Source organism: Tachysurus vachellii, chromosome 1 (genome assembly GCF_030014155.1).
Source record: "Tachysurus vachellii isolate PV-2020 chromosome 1, HZAU_Pvac_v1, whole genome shotgun sequence".
In the NCBI taxonomy this organism is placed as follows: Eukaryota; Metazoa; Chordata; class Actinopteri; order Siluriformes; family Bagridae; genus Tachysurus; species Tachysurus vachellii.
Window position 1 is genome coordinate 43,466,663 of NC_083460.1, and position 13,048 is coordinate 43,479,710.

Sequence of the window (13,048 nt, forward strand, 5' to 3'; positions counted from 1 at the left end):
ATCACACTGATTACACAAATACACATCCATGTGTTACAGATGTTTAGAGATTATTTTTACCTCTTTAATTGGATCTCAAATTTGTTTCTCCACAGATGATTGACTCACAGTTGTGATCTTGATTTATTTCTTTTCCTTTAAAAGTGTCTTCTTTTTAAACCCTTTTCACCAAACACTTTTAAAATCTTTATTAAAATCCCTTTAAACAAATATAAACATCACTCCCTAATCCAGCTATTCCTGAACTCCTTTTGTGTAGTTGATCTATTTTTCTTTCAATTTCTTCTTTCTTAATTTCCTCATGACATTTTATATCTTGGTTGCATCTTGTTTTTATTTAATTTAACTTTATGTTCCTGTCTCCACCACACATATTGCTTTATTTATTGCAATTATTTCTCTAAATTAAAGGGGTGGTAAAACACGATTTCACTTTTCTAACTTTAGCTAGTCTGTAATGTTCCTGTTTGAGCATAAACAACATCTGCAAAGTTACAACGTTCAAAGTTTTAAGCAAAGGGAGATATTTGCTTTTAAAGAAATCCATTTCTAAGGACTACAGCAAACGGCCGGTATGGACTACACGACATTCCTCCAGGGTTGCTGACGTCACTAAGCCCAATATTTACATAAACCCCTCCTCCGTGAATATTAAATAAGACTACTGGTAAAGGTAAGGGGTGTGACGTTTCCGAAAAACGTGTACTAGGCGGTTAGCGAATCACAACACACTGGGCCAGCTAACCAAACTAAGCCCATTGCTATTTTTGAGGGACTGGCTTCATAGAACCCGGAAACCATCAGACCGTTTTACAAGGAGGGACAGAGCAATTTTTTAAAAAACGAAGCATGAACACATGTTACAGTGCACCCCACAAACACAATCAAGCCTTCGAAAAAACGTGTTTTACCACCCCTTTAAAAAAATACTTTTACTTTGATCCTCCGATATTTTGTTATTTCTGGTTTCTTTCTTTCTTTCTTTCTTTCTTTCTTTCTTTCTCTTTCTCCCATTCTACAATATTTAATTAAAAATGCTAAATTATAAATCTAACATTATCTTCCTCATTCATTTCATTTCCTTTTTCTTTTTCTATAATTTCTCTAATCTTAAAATCATAGTGTTTTTTCTGTAAACTTTCTGTATTTAGAATCCATACACTTTGTCCCCTTTCTACATTATTCCAGTCTTAAAAAATAAAAACTCATGATACTCAAACTTGTTTCCTTATATCTGATTTTGTCTGTAAAGTTTTCTACATTTCTTGTACATAAAATAAAGTCAATCGTTGTCCTGTAAGTTTTTCACTATATCTCTTCTTTTCTTCCTACATTTCTCTCTCTCCACACGTCTATCAGGTTGTTTTCACTCATTAGATCCTTTAGTTCTTTTCTCTCTGTATCTGATTTAATAACCATCCCATCTGCCATATTTTACTGAAAACAGTCACTGCAAGTCCCATCATTATTATTTCTTTATGCTTCTTTAAAATTCTTTTTCAGGGATTAAATAATTCTTTCTAGGGGCTTAGTGGTTAGCACGTTCGCCTCACACCTCCAGGGTTGGGGGTTCGATTCCCGCCTCCGCCTTGTGTGTGTGGAGTTTGCATGTTCTCCCCGTGCCTCGGGGGTTTCCTCCGGGTACTCCGGTTTCCTCCCCCGGTCCAAAGACATGCATGGTAGGTTGATTGGCATCTCTGGAAAATTGTCCGTAGTGTGTGATTGTGTGAGTGAATGAGAGTGTGTGTGTGTGTGTGCCCTGTGATGGGTTGGCACTCCGTCCAGGGTGTATCCTGCCTTGATGCCCGATGACGCCTGAGATAGGCACAGGCTCCCCGTGACCCGAGGTAGTTCGGATAAGCGGTAGAAGATGAATGAATGAATAATTCTTTCTTTTCTTTTTTATCTGTTGGGTCATGTACATTTACTAAACTGACAAAAAAGGAGAGCTAAAACTTCACTGTGTAGAGGCAAATTCTAGTATTTCAGTGCTCTTATTTGTACCCCAGGTGTGTGTGTGTGTGTTCATGCATCCTCTCTGGTTACTGAAGATGTCTCCCTTTGAGTTATCACCTCAGCAAGGCCACATTCCATCTTCATATCTTATCGAGCACCTGCACACACACACACACACACACACACACACACACCCCTAAAGTTCCCATCTTTCTAGCATGTACAAATGTAACAGTTAGAATAAGGGCTTCTTGTTCTTTCTCCCTAGTCTTTCACACAGAATTTACTGTAAAAGCACATAACAATTATATAAAAACACTCATGATATTTAACATTTCCTCTACACCAGCCTCTAGACTGCTTTAAGCTGCTGTCAGGTAGTTTTCAAAAAAAAAAGAAAAAACAAAACTAATAAAAACAAACTAAAATGGAGGAAAGCTTCACTCTCCTGACTGCTGACACTGTCAGTTTTTTCACAAAGGAGAGAGGTGCAAACTTTGTACCTTTTGCAGGAACTATAGCAGGAAATGAAGTCGCTTTCATGTTGCTACAAATCACATCGGCAACTAGTTTAAACACAATATGGCCAAATATTTGTGGCCACCTGACCATCAAACTTATAAGTGATTTTTAAATATTCAGTTTCAAATAAATTCCCTCTTTGGTTTTTTAATAACCTTCACTTTAGGTAACCTTTAGTTTAGGGACGAACCGGATACGGATCTGATATTAAAGTGACCGTAAAAATTTACTGTTATTTGATAAATATTGCAAAAGCAAATGCGGCTATACTGAATATCAGAATATGAGAAAAGCTGTGTTTTGGCCGTGGCTAATCATTGCCCAATTGTGACTGCAATGTTGCTTTTAGGCAATGATTCTATAAACAAGAAATTATTATGAGTTATTATTAATATGAGTGGATATATGAGTGACATTTAAAACACAATCTGTCCAAATGTCCTGTTTATTTTTTATAGATCCTGAAAAAGCCACATTAACTTTATGGTGCTTTAATGTTAACTTTGCTGTGGCAATGGTGTTGAACTAGGATGTGGAATTTGACTTAATATTAAAGGTAACACTGCTCGACAAATTTTGGGAAATGATCAAATTCAGAGATAAAATGCTAACTGTAATATGATGAACATGATGCCTTGTAAATTCTCGACAAAGTATGGTAGAAGGATGAAAATGGTACCATATGAAAGTTTATACATTTCTACTCACTTTGTTATTACCTAACTGTAATTTATTGGTCTTTTATTGCAGTGTACATTTGTCTTGGCCATAGCTACACATCAGTCAGGGACATTTGGTAACATTTCCAAGGAACATTTGCGTGATATTTTCCCTCAGAAACCAAGATGCCTTGAAACTGTGTAAACAATGCAGATAACTTCTACTACATGTGTGAGGAGGTTATATTTGCACCTCACATGTGAAGTATGAAAGTAAAAAAGCCATCATACCAACTATATAGTGAAAATTAGGTGACCAAGACAAGAGCTGGGACCCTCATTATTGTTGTAACTGATCTGAATCTGATCTGAACTGATCTGAAAGAAAAAGTCCATGTCTTTTGCAGTCCCAATGGTGTGGAGCAGTGAGTGATGAGCATGGGGAGAGATTCCACCAGGATATCACAAGCATGGAGAAAAGATACCAAGGGAAATGGAGTCTGTCCCTGCTTGTTAATTACTGCAGGAATCTCTGCAGGGATGATCCTACTTCAGTTCACAATAGACTAGTCAAAAACCATGGAACCTTGTCGTTTATTCTGCTTGTGTGCCGAGGACCTTGTGTTTGTGTGCTGAAGTTGAATGTTAAAAAAACAACACAGATTTATACATGACGCTTGTACACACACACACACAACAAAAAATAATACAATAAATGTCTCCTTTTTGTGTCATTTGCCCTCAAGTTTAAACCTCTCTTGCCCCATGTGTGTGTTTTAGGAGGGTGAGAGCAAGAGGCTCACAGAATCCTCCAAGAAGAGAAGGAGGAGATGATGAAGACTCTGGCACATGAAGAGGAGTTACATTTCTTCTCAAAAATACATGACTACTTTTGTGAACCCTGTGTGTGTGTGTATGTGTGTGCATGTGTGTATATGTGTGTGTGCATGTGTGTGTATATGTATGTATGTGTGTGCGCACATGTATGTATGTGTGCACGTGTATGTACTTGTTTCCTCCTATTTTTAAGCTACTCTTGAGTGTGAACATGTGAAAGCATCTGAGTTTGAACCACACGTGTGTTTTAGGGGTATGAGCGAGAGCAGGAGGCTCACAGTATCCTCCAGGCTGAGAACAGTGAGTCCATCACTCACCTGGAGGAAGAACAATGAGAGGAAGAAGACTCTGATTGACCAGAAGGAGTTACTAAAGGTAAACATTTCTTCTCACTAAACTACGACTGCTATACCTGCTTGTTTCTTCATGTTTTAGGAACATTTTGTCCTGTTCAGATTTTAGACTGTTCTCCTGAGTAATGAATCAGTATTTAAAAGTGTGTAAATGTGTGTTGTTCCCTCAGGTCAATCTGGCTGAAGGTGAGGAGAAACAGCAGAACCATCAGGAGATCATCACTCAACTGGAGGAGGAGAACAAGATGAAGACAGTCACCAGGAGGAGTTACTGAAGGTAAACATTTCGTCTCAGGAATCGGAGTGAGAACTTGTTGCATCACATGAACATGGTGTTGTACACGTGACAGATGTTGACAGGGACGTGTTAAAGTCAGGTGTATAAGTGTCTAACACACAGTGCAATGTTTCTTCAGGCTGGAACTACAATTTCGAAGAGATTCACAATTTAACTCCAACTTTTTAAAATATTTTTATTAATTTGAATTTTTAATAGTTAAAACAAACAGAATTAAACAATTAACATATTAACAATTAACAACTCAAAGCTCAAAACGTAACACAACATAAACGGAAAATAAACATAAACGGAACACAACTCAAAACCAAAAGGGAACATAACTCAAAACCTTGTTGAATCACATACACAGAACAATAAACTTAAAATAATTTAAAAAAAAACAGAACAATACTTAAAATATACAACAAATAAAAAAACCTAACTAAATAATAAACAGTGAGAGGTAAACATTTATTTTTTTATTTAAAAAAGAACTAAACAACAACATAATAAAATTAACAATAACAAAAAAAAACACTAAAAATAAGGACAGCAATTCCCAAAAAGAAAAAACTTTGATTTCGGAAAATTCAATTTTCTACGTCCAGGTCTTTGCATGCTGATAGGGGATAAGAAAGAAGAAAGAAAGAAAGTCCATAAATCAGATGTTCCTTCTGAAAACATTAACAGCCAGAACATATCTGGAAACCTTGTATGTTGCTATATATAAACCTTTATGGCTGAAAAAACAATAATGCGGCAATACTCACCCATGAACAAAATTAGAGCCATCAAACAACTCCGCAGTAATGGCAAAGGTGTTTTATCTGATAAAACTGCCTCAGGTATGTTTCCTAACATCGAAGACACCAACAACAGAACCTCAGCAGATGTTCTGTATGTCTGGTGTCTATTCATGTTGATCGGCTGCGAGAGAGAAACACCACATGACCACATTAGTATGACCTACAAAAAGAATAACAAAACAATTAAAAATAACAAAAAAATTTTTTTATCGTAAATGTATTATTTTTTTTTTATTGTTTGCAGCAACCATGTCTGTGTCCTTAAAGGAACTGTCAGATGGTCAATGTGCCATATGATCAGGCAAGGGCCCTAATAGATAGTGAGAGCTCTGATGGTAGTGAGAGCTCTGAGGGACAGAGTGTAGAGAGAGAGGACACCGTGGTGCAGGACACAGCGGTGCAGGACACAGCGGTGCAGGACACAGCGGTGCAGGACACAGCGGTGCATGCTGGTAGAGTGAATTTCTGAGATATCTTTATGATTTTACATGCCAAAATGTATAAGTTTTATGCAGATGGATTTCACAACAATAGACTTTTGTTTAAAATTAAATTCACACACTAACTGTACCATGTGTTTGAAAAGATTTCTCTGGTGGTCTGGAAGGAGAGGAGGCCTCGCTGCTGGCTGCAGAGCAGGAGCAGTTTGACACAGGTAGGTTAGATGCTTTTCTACAATTTGGATGAGATCCTTCAACGGTAACACTTTATAATAATGTTCAGTTATAAGTCACATAATTCTAAATTATTAGTAACTGATGAACTAATCATTTACCAAATGACTTCATAAATGATTAATAAGTGGTACGCTATACTGTATAGATCAGTGATGAATAGTTTACATTTTTGATTAGGAGCTGCAGAAAGCTTTGTGAATAATTTATAATTTGTTAGCATGTCACTTGTTAATTATTTATAAATGTATAGTCACATTTTGTAAATTATTAGTTCATCATTAATTAATAACTTATAAGTAACTTATAAGTGAAAGTTATTATAAAGTGTTAGCTAGTCCTCACTGTTGACAGTTTATAAAGATGTAACTCATTCATGCACGTTTGGTTTGTGTGTGTATTTTGAAGTTTGCCATGGTGGAAGTGAAGAGGACCTGGATGCAGAGAATTTGTGCTCAGACGCTGAGGAAGATGCACCTCCAAGGAAAAGACTGAGAGCTGAAAACACCTGGAAGAAAGTAATCAACAAGAAAAGAAGAATGGTTGGGAAGTCATACACTGGAAAACAGAAGCAGAAGGAAATACTGAGGGAGCCACGGGCTATTGGGCCTAGATGTTCATCAGCAGCATGTGCCAAGTCAGCTAAACATTACCGCAGTGCAATCAGCGAGCCTGAGAGGAAGAGCATTTTCAATTACTTTTGGCAACATATGACTTGGGAGGAGAAGAGGATGGATGTGCATGGTCTAATTGATGTGGTCCCTGTGCAAAGGAGAAGGGGGGCTGAAAATTCCCAAAGATCAAATTCCCTGATGTTTTTTTTACGGGTCAGCGGGCAGAGAAGACGCGTCTGCAAAAATATGTTTTTGTCTACCCTAGGAAAAGGCGAGTGGTCTGCCCTAAACTGGGCAAAGGAGGGAGACACGCAAGCAGACACTGAGGGACAAACACACAGCGAAGCACGTCGTTCAGTGGCAGGCCATGAATTCATCTGCAGCTTTTTGCAGGACCTGCCAAAGGTAGATCCTGTACTACTGTAGATCCACAACATCTAAACAGTATCTGGAACCTGTGTTTCAGTCGATGGCTGATCTGTATGCAGTGTATTGTCACACTGCAGCAGAGAAAAATGCAACACCTTTGTCAAGGCAAGTGTTCACAGATGAGTTCAAGCGTCTCAACCTAGACATTTACCACCCAAAAAAGGACCAGTGTAACAGATCGTGGTTAACAGTGTCGAAAGCGGCGCTAAGATCCGGGAGGATCAGAATAGAAAGAGAACCAGAATCTGAGGCTAATAACAGATCATTGGTGACCTTGACCAAGGCTGTCTCAGTACCATGAGATTTTCTAAATCCAGACTGAAGGGGTTCGAAAAGATTATTTACTGTGAGATGACAAGATGTTCCGGTATTTTGGCAAGAAACGGTAGATTTGAAAGAGGACGATAACTGTTTAAGTTGTCCAAGTCGCAGTTATGTTTTTTTAGGACAGGTGTTACAGCAGCAGTTTTCAATGCTGCTGACACAACACCAGTCTGCAGGGAATCATTGACAATACTGAGAACAGCAGGGCACAATGAATACAAACAGGATTTAAACAAGCTTGTAGGGAGGGGATCAAGTAAGCAAGTGGTAACTTTCATACGTGATTCCTCCCTAGTGAGCAGCTCAGTGTCCATTTGTGTGAAAAGGTAGAGAAGGATGTGCCAGAGAAACTAGGTGAGCAAAATGTGGAGGATGGAACAGGTACAGCATGAATAAGTTTGTTAACATTGTAAACACAAAAAAAAAAGAAAAGAAAAAAAAAGGTACATTTTTTTTCATTTCATTCATTACTGAGAAATGTTTTATGAGCAGAATTGATCATATTAACACCTTATTAAATGTTTTATCATACAAGATCACAGCACAGCACTTTATCTAATAATACAGTGGTGTGGGACGGACTTATGTGGTTTAATTAGTTAATCCGGAATGGAGGAGAGCTGAGACTGAAACACAGTGATGGGGAACACATATCAGACATTGAGTTTACAATGGTGAGGAAAAAGATGGATCAGGCTGAATAACACTCACCAGGTGTGGTGGTGGGGGGCGAATGGGGCATGAGATGATGGTATGCCCCGATGCTCCACAGTATAGACACAATCCTAGAGTAAGTCTTCCATGACGCTCTGACAGTGAGAGGCCAGTAGGATCCACCTGCATGGGTTCTGGTTCTGGAAGAGCGGACTCTGGTCGGCTGAAAGAAAAGGGTAGAGAATTATCCATAGATAACAGGGGCGCTTCTAGGGTTTCATCTTTAGTCCTCAGTGACAATTTAAAACAAGAAGAGTTTTATATTATATATTATATGACTACATAGTAAGCCAAAAGTTATGCTATTGTTTAAAATGACAAAAGTGGACACCAAAATTTTATGCATGATGTAATGATGCCAGTCTTGAATCAAATCAGTTCATGTGTGTGTGCTTTCTCTACAAACAGTGTGTCCAATGAATGCAGTCATTAATAAACTAATATTCACAAAGACCAAATCAATAAATGTTATTTTTATTTAGTATTGAATGGATTGTTTGCATTAATATTTAGTTTGTGGTAATAAGAAGTGACATTTGACTGGTATAAGTGATTTATTTTAAATGTCACCACAGTACTGTATATACACTACAGCCACACACACATCTGTGTACATTAAGTTCACTACTATAGCAGAAACATGCAGTAGTAGTACAACTTTTTATTACTGTACCTCCAACAAACTTTTACTTGTGGGATGATATAAAATACATCCTCACAATAAATACATCTTTAAAACAATGTCTCTAATTAAATAATGAGAACTACTAGGGTGGGCTTATAGTAATACGTTCTCATTTGAAAAACATGCTTTTGTGGGAGAAACAGACACAAAACACAACCTTGTAAACAATTTGTAAAATTTATAACAACATTTATCACATTTATAAAACACCTTCTATAACCGTCTTTGTGGCTTTCGGCCGATTAACGTTCTAGATAAACGCCTCCAGCTCTGACTGACTCTGTGCTTCTCAGGTCAGATAAAGCAGACAGCTGATGACACACTTTTGAACGCAGCACGTAAAAGATTCGCTCATGGATCAAACTGATAAATCATTTTCTTTCCCATCAACGACACGTCCTGCATTTTAACGTCATTTTTATTTTTGAAAGTAAAAATTATACTTCTAGTTTTAGGGTGGCTGAGATCACACAGGGGGCTGGAGCCATTTATAATTTTATAATATTTATAAGATTTTTTTTGCCATGAAAACAGCTTTGATTGCTGACATGGTATTAAATAAAATAATCTGAATCTTTGTAGATTCCCAAGTGATAAACAGAGACGTCAGCATTATATTGTGAAAAAGTAGATTATCTTCATACCAAAACCTTAAATGTTCTCTGGACTCAATGATAAATACATGTCTGACTGTTGGAACGAACCAAAAAAAACTAGAAAATGACATTCATGACGATTTATGGTGATTTTATTTCCCTTTGCCTACATTGACGCTGATGCATTAAAGAGGAGGGGGTCCCCGGTCCAAGATGGCGGCTCTATTGACGCATTCGGTCCAATGAACTGCCGTAGCCAAGGCGACATCTAGCCACATGCTAACAGTAGCGCAAGTGTTCATGGGATATGTAGTTTTCACACAGTGTAGATATCTATGGCTGCTTACCGAACATTAGCCACATGCTAACAGTAGCACAAGTGTTGATGGGATATGTAGTTTTCACACAGTGTAGATATCTATGGCTGCTTACCGAACATTAGCCACATGCTAACAGTAGCACAAGTGTTGATGGGATATGTAGTTTTCACACAGTGTAGATATCTATGGCTGCTTACCGAACATTAGCCACATGCTAACAGTAGCGCAAGTGTTCATGGGATATGTAGTTTTCACACAGTGTAGATATCTATGCACCCTTACGAGCTGAAATAAAACAATAAACAAATCACCTGAACGGCTTCCCAGGCGGCTGGAACACGAAATTCCCTCCTCTGAAGCTGTACATCTTTCTGTAGTCCCTCCTCTACCGAACAGCAGCACGATCCTTTATCGCCATAGCAACGATACTCCAAAGCACGTCCGAGGTAAGTCCCAACTGGTCCATGAATTCCTCCCAGTCACATCGTTAACTAAACTAAAGTGTAGGAAAGCAGTCAGATAGTCACGAGAATTAGCGTAGCTTCGGCTGCTCTGTGCAGCAGACTCAGAAGAAACAAGTCGTAAACTTTACTCTTGTACACATTATATACACAAATAAAAGTAGTAATAACACTCGGTCAGCCAAATACAGACGCTTTAACACACTTTGTCAGTGGTTATTTACTCTATATATTAGCCTTAAAACTCGCAGGAGACAAACAACAAACCTCTCACACCGATCTGCAGTTCTAAACTCCACCCCTTCATCCAATCAGAATTCTCAGTATACCTGCAGAGGCGGGAATAAGAAGGACAAGGGCCAATCACAAAGAAATGAACTAACCTGCTGGGCAAAGCCACGTTTTTAGACAGTGTATTACTAACAAACTCTTAAAGGGGACGTGCACAATTATTTTATCACTAGACACAGACACAGTTATGATATTATATGAACCACAAACAATCATAAATGCCCCATTACATGAAAATAAAAGAAATGATACTTAATATAACCCTAGCTGGGCTACACTAATGTTTCAGCAGAATAAAGTGATTCAATAAAGGGTTTTAGCAGCACAAAGTGATTCTAATTAAAAAGATACCGAGGGAAATGGAGTCTTAAATTAAAGAACATTAAATATATGCATTAGAAATATTAATAAATAAATAATTAAAGACAAATATATAGATTTAGAAATAAATAAAATATTTTCATTTGAAAAACATTTAAGCATCTGATGTACATGTGAACTAAGGGACACACACACAGACATATATATACATATACATATACATATACACACACACACACACACACACACACACACACTTACACATATACATACACACATACATACACACACATACACACACACACGCATACACATACACACACATACATACACACACATACATACACACACACACATACATATACACACACACACACACACACACAATAATAATAATACACTAAACATCTCCTTTTTGTGTCATTTGCCCTCAAGTTTAAACCTCTCTTGCCCCATGTGTGTGTTTTAGGAGGTTGAGAGCGAGAGGCTCACAGAATCCTCCAAGAAGAGGAGGAGATGATGAAGACTCTGGCACATGAAGAGGAGTTACAACATTTCTTCTCAAAAATACATGACTACTTTTGTGAACCCTGTGTGTGTGTGTGTGTGTGTGTGTGTGTGTGTGTGTGTGTGTGTGTGTGGAGTTTGCATGTTCTACCAGTACCTCAGGGTTTCCTCTGGGTTCTCTGGTTTCCTCCCCAGTCCAAAGACATGTGTTAAAGGCTGATAGGCATCTTTTAAACTGTATGTAAATTGGTGTGTGTGTGTGTGTGTGTGTGTGTGTGTGTGTGTGTAAAATTGCAATTAAATATGTTTGATATTTATTTTCTGTCATATATCAGATCTGCTTTAATCACCGTGTCTGAAGTTCAAGTTCCTCGCATAGTCCAGGAGAACTTTCAGGACAATGCAGGTCTGACAGCTTCATTTTTGAAGATTGTTAAATAAAAACATGTCTTTAAATCTATAAATTAGCAACCAGCCATTAAAAAAAACACAATATACATGAAATTTGAAATGTGCCTACAAACAACTTGATTTTTATGATAATAATCTGTTTTGTTTATTCTATGTATAAAAGGCTGTGGGGAACTTGTTTCTGTCGGTGAGCCTCAGACCCATCAGAAGGCCAACAGCATCACAGGAAAATACGGAATGTGGTTCCAGGACCCAGAGTCTCTAGGAGCTCCGTATGGGCCAGACATGGTGTTGGGCATCGACACTGTGAGCAGTGAAGTACGAGAACTGTACGCCTATGAAAACATGGAGCAGCTCGCCCGTGGCTACCCCACCAAGGTCCTGCTTTTTTCCTGTACCACGGATAGCTTTACTACAGATGCACACAGAGCCCCAAGCTGCTACGTTATGACCTTGCCGCTGAGAACATCGTGGCCTGGAGAGAGCTGCCACACCCAGGATTCCAGCTTTCCAGTGCTTTTTTTTCACCCCAAGAAGGGCAAAAAGCCGGTGACCCCCAAGGCAGCCAACAGCCCCAAGAGGGCCAAAAAGCCGGTGACCCCCAAGAAGGCAGCCAACAGCCCCAAGAGGGCCAAAAAGCCGGTGACCCCCAAGAAGGCAGCCAACAGCCCCAAGAGGGCCAAAAAGCTGGTGACCCCCAAGAAGGTAAAGGCTGTAAAGCCCAAGATCTCAAAGCGGCGAAGGCCAAAAAGGCTCCCAAGAAGAAGTAAAGTTGTTTCTTACGTTTTTTACTCCTCAAACGGCTCTTTTAAGACCCACCCATATTTTCCCCTAAAGAGCTGTTTCCTATTCTGATAAACATGATAAACAAAATGATGACTTCATGATGACTTTAGTGGATTCTGTACTGAGTGTTTATGCAGCTACAGAGTTGTACATTCACCTTCATATAAACCTATGAACATCTAGGGAGAACTGGACAGTTTACAGGGAGTGCAGAATTATTAGGGAAGTTGTATTTTTGAGGATTAATTTTATTATTGAACAACAACCATGTTCTCAATGAACCCAAAAAAACTCATTAATAGCAAAGCTGAATATTTTTGGAAGTAGTTTTTAGTTTGTTTGTAGTTTTAGCTATTTTAGGAGGATATCTGTGTGTGCAGGTGACTATTACTGTGCATAATTATTAGGCAACTTAACAAAAAACAAATATATACCCATTTCAATTATTTATTTTCACCAGTGAAACCAATATTACATCTCAACATTCACTAATATACATTTC

The 13,048-nt window shown here is 38.3% G+C and overlaps 1 protein-coding gene and 1 long non-coding RNA gene across 4 annotated transcripts in view; both read left to right on the forward strand.

Annotated features, from left to right (window-relative positions):
- Positions 1-13,048, forward strand: part of LOC132850351 (NACHT, LRR and PYD domains-containing protein 12-like) — a 101,355-nt gene that overhangs the window by 14,407 nt on the left and 73,900 nt on the right. Inside the window, exon 10 of one of the 3 annotated variants that reach the window (XM_060877033.1) lies at positions 1-1,308. This exon is cut by the window's left edge and continues 286 nt beyond it. The exons of the other annotated variants lie outside the window; for them this stretch is intronic. The gene's annotated coding sequence lies outside the window, so the exon portion shown is untranslated. Of the gene's footprint in view, positions 1,309-13,048 lie in introns of those variants that run through there. 3 annotated transcript variants of the gene reach the window in all.
- On the forward strand, positions 4,233-5,843 carry LOC132850067 (uncharacterized). The gene is made up of 3 exons (XR_009648960.1): positions 4,233-4,349; positions 4,498-4,604; positions 5,658-5,843. It is a non-coding gene; the product is annotated as an uncharacterized LOC132850067 (long non-coding RNA).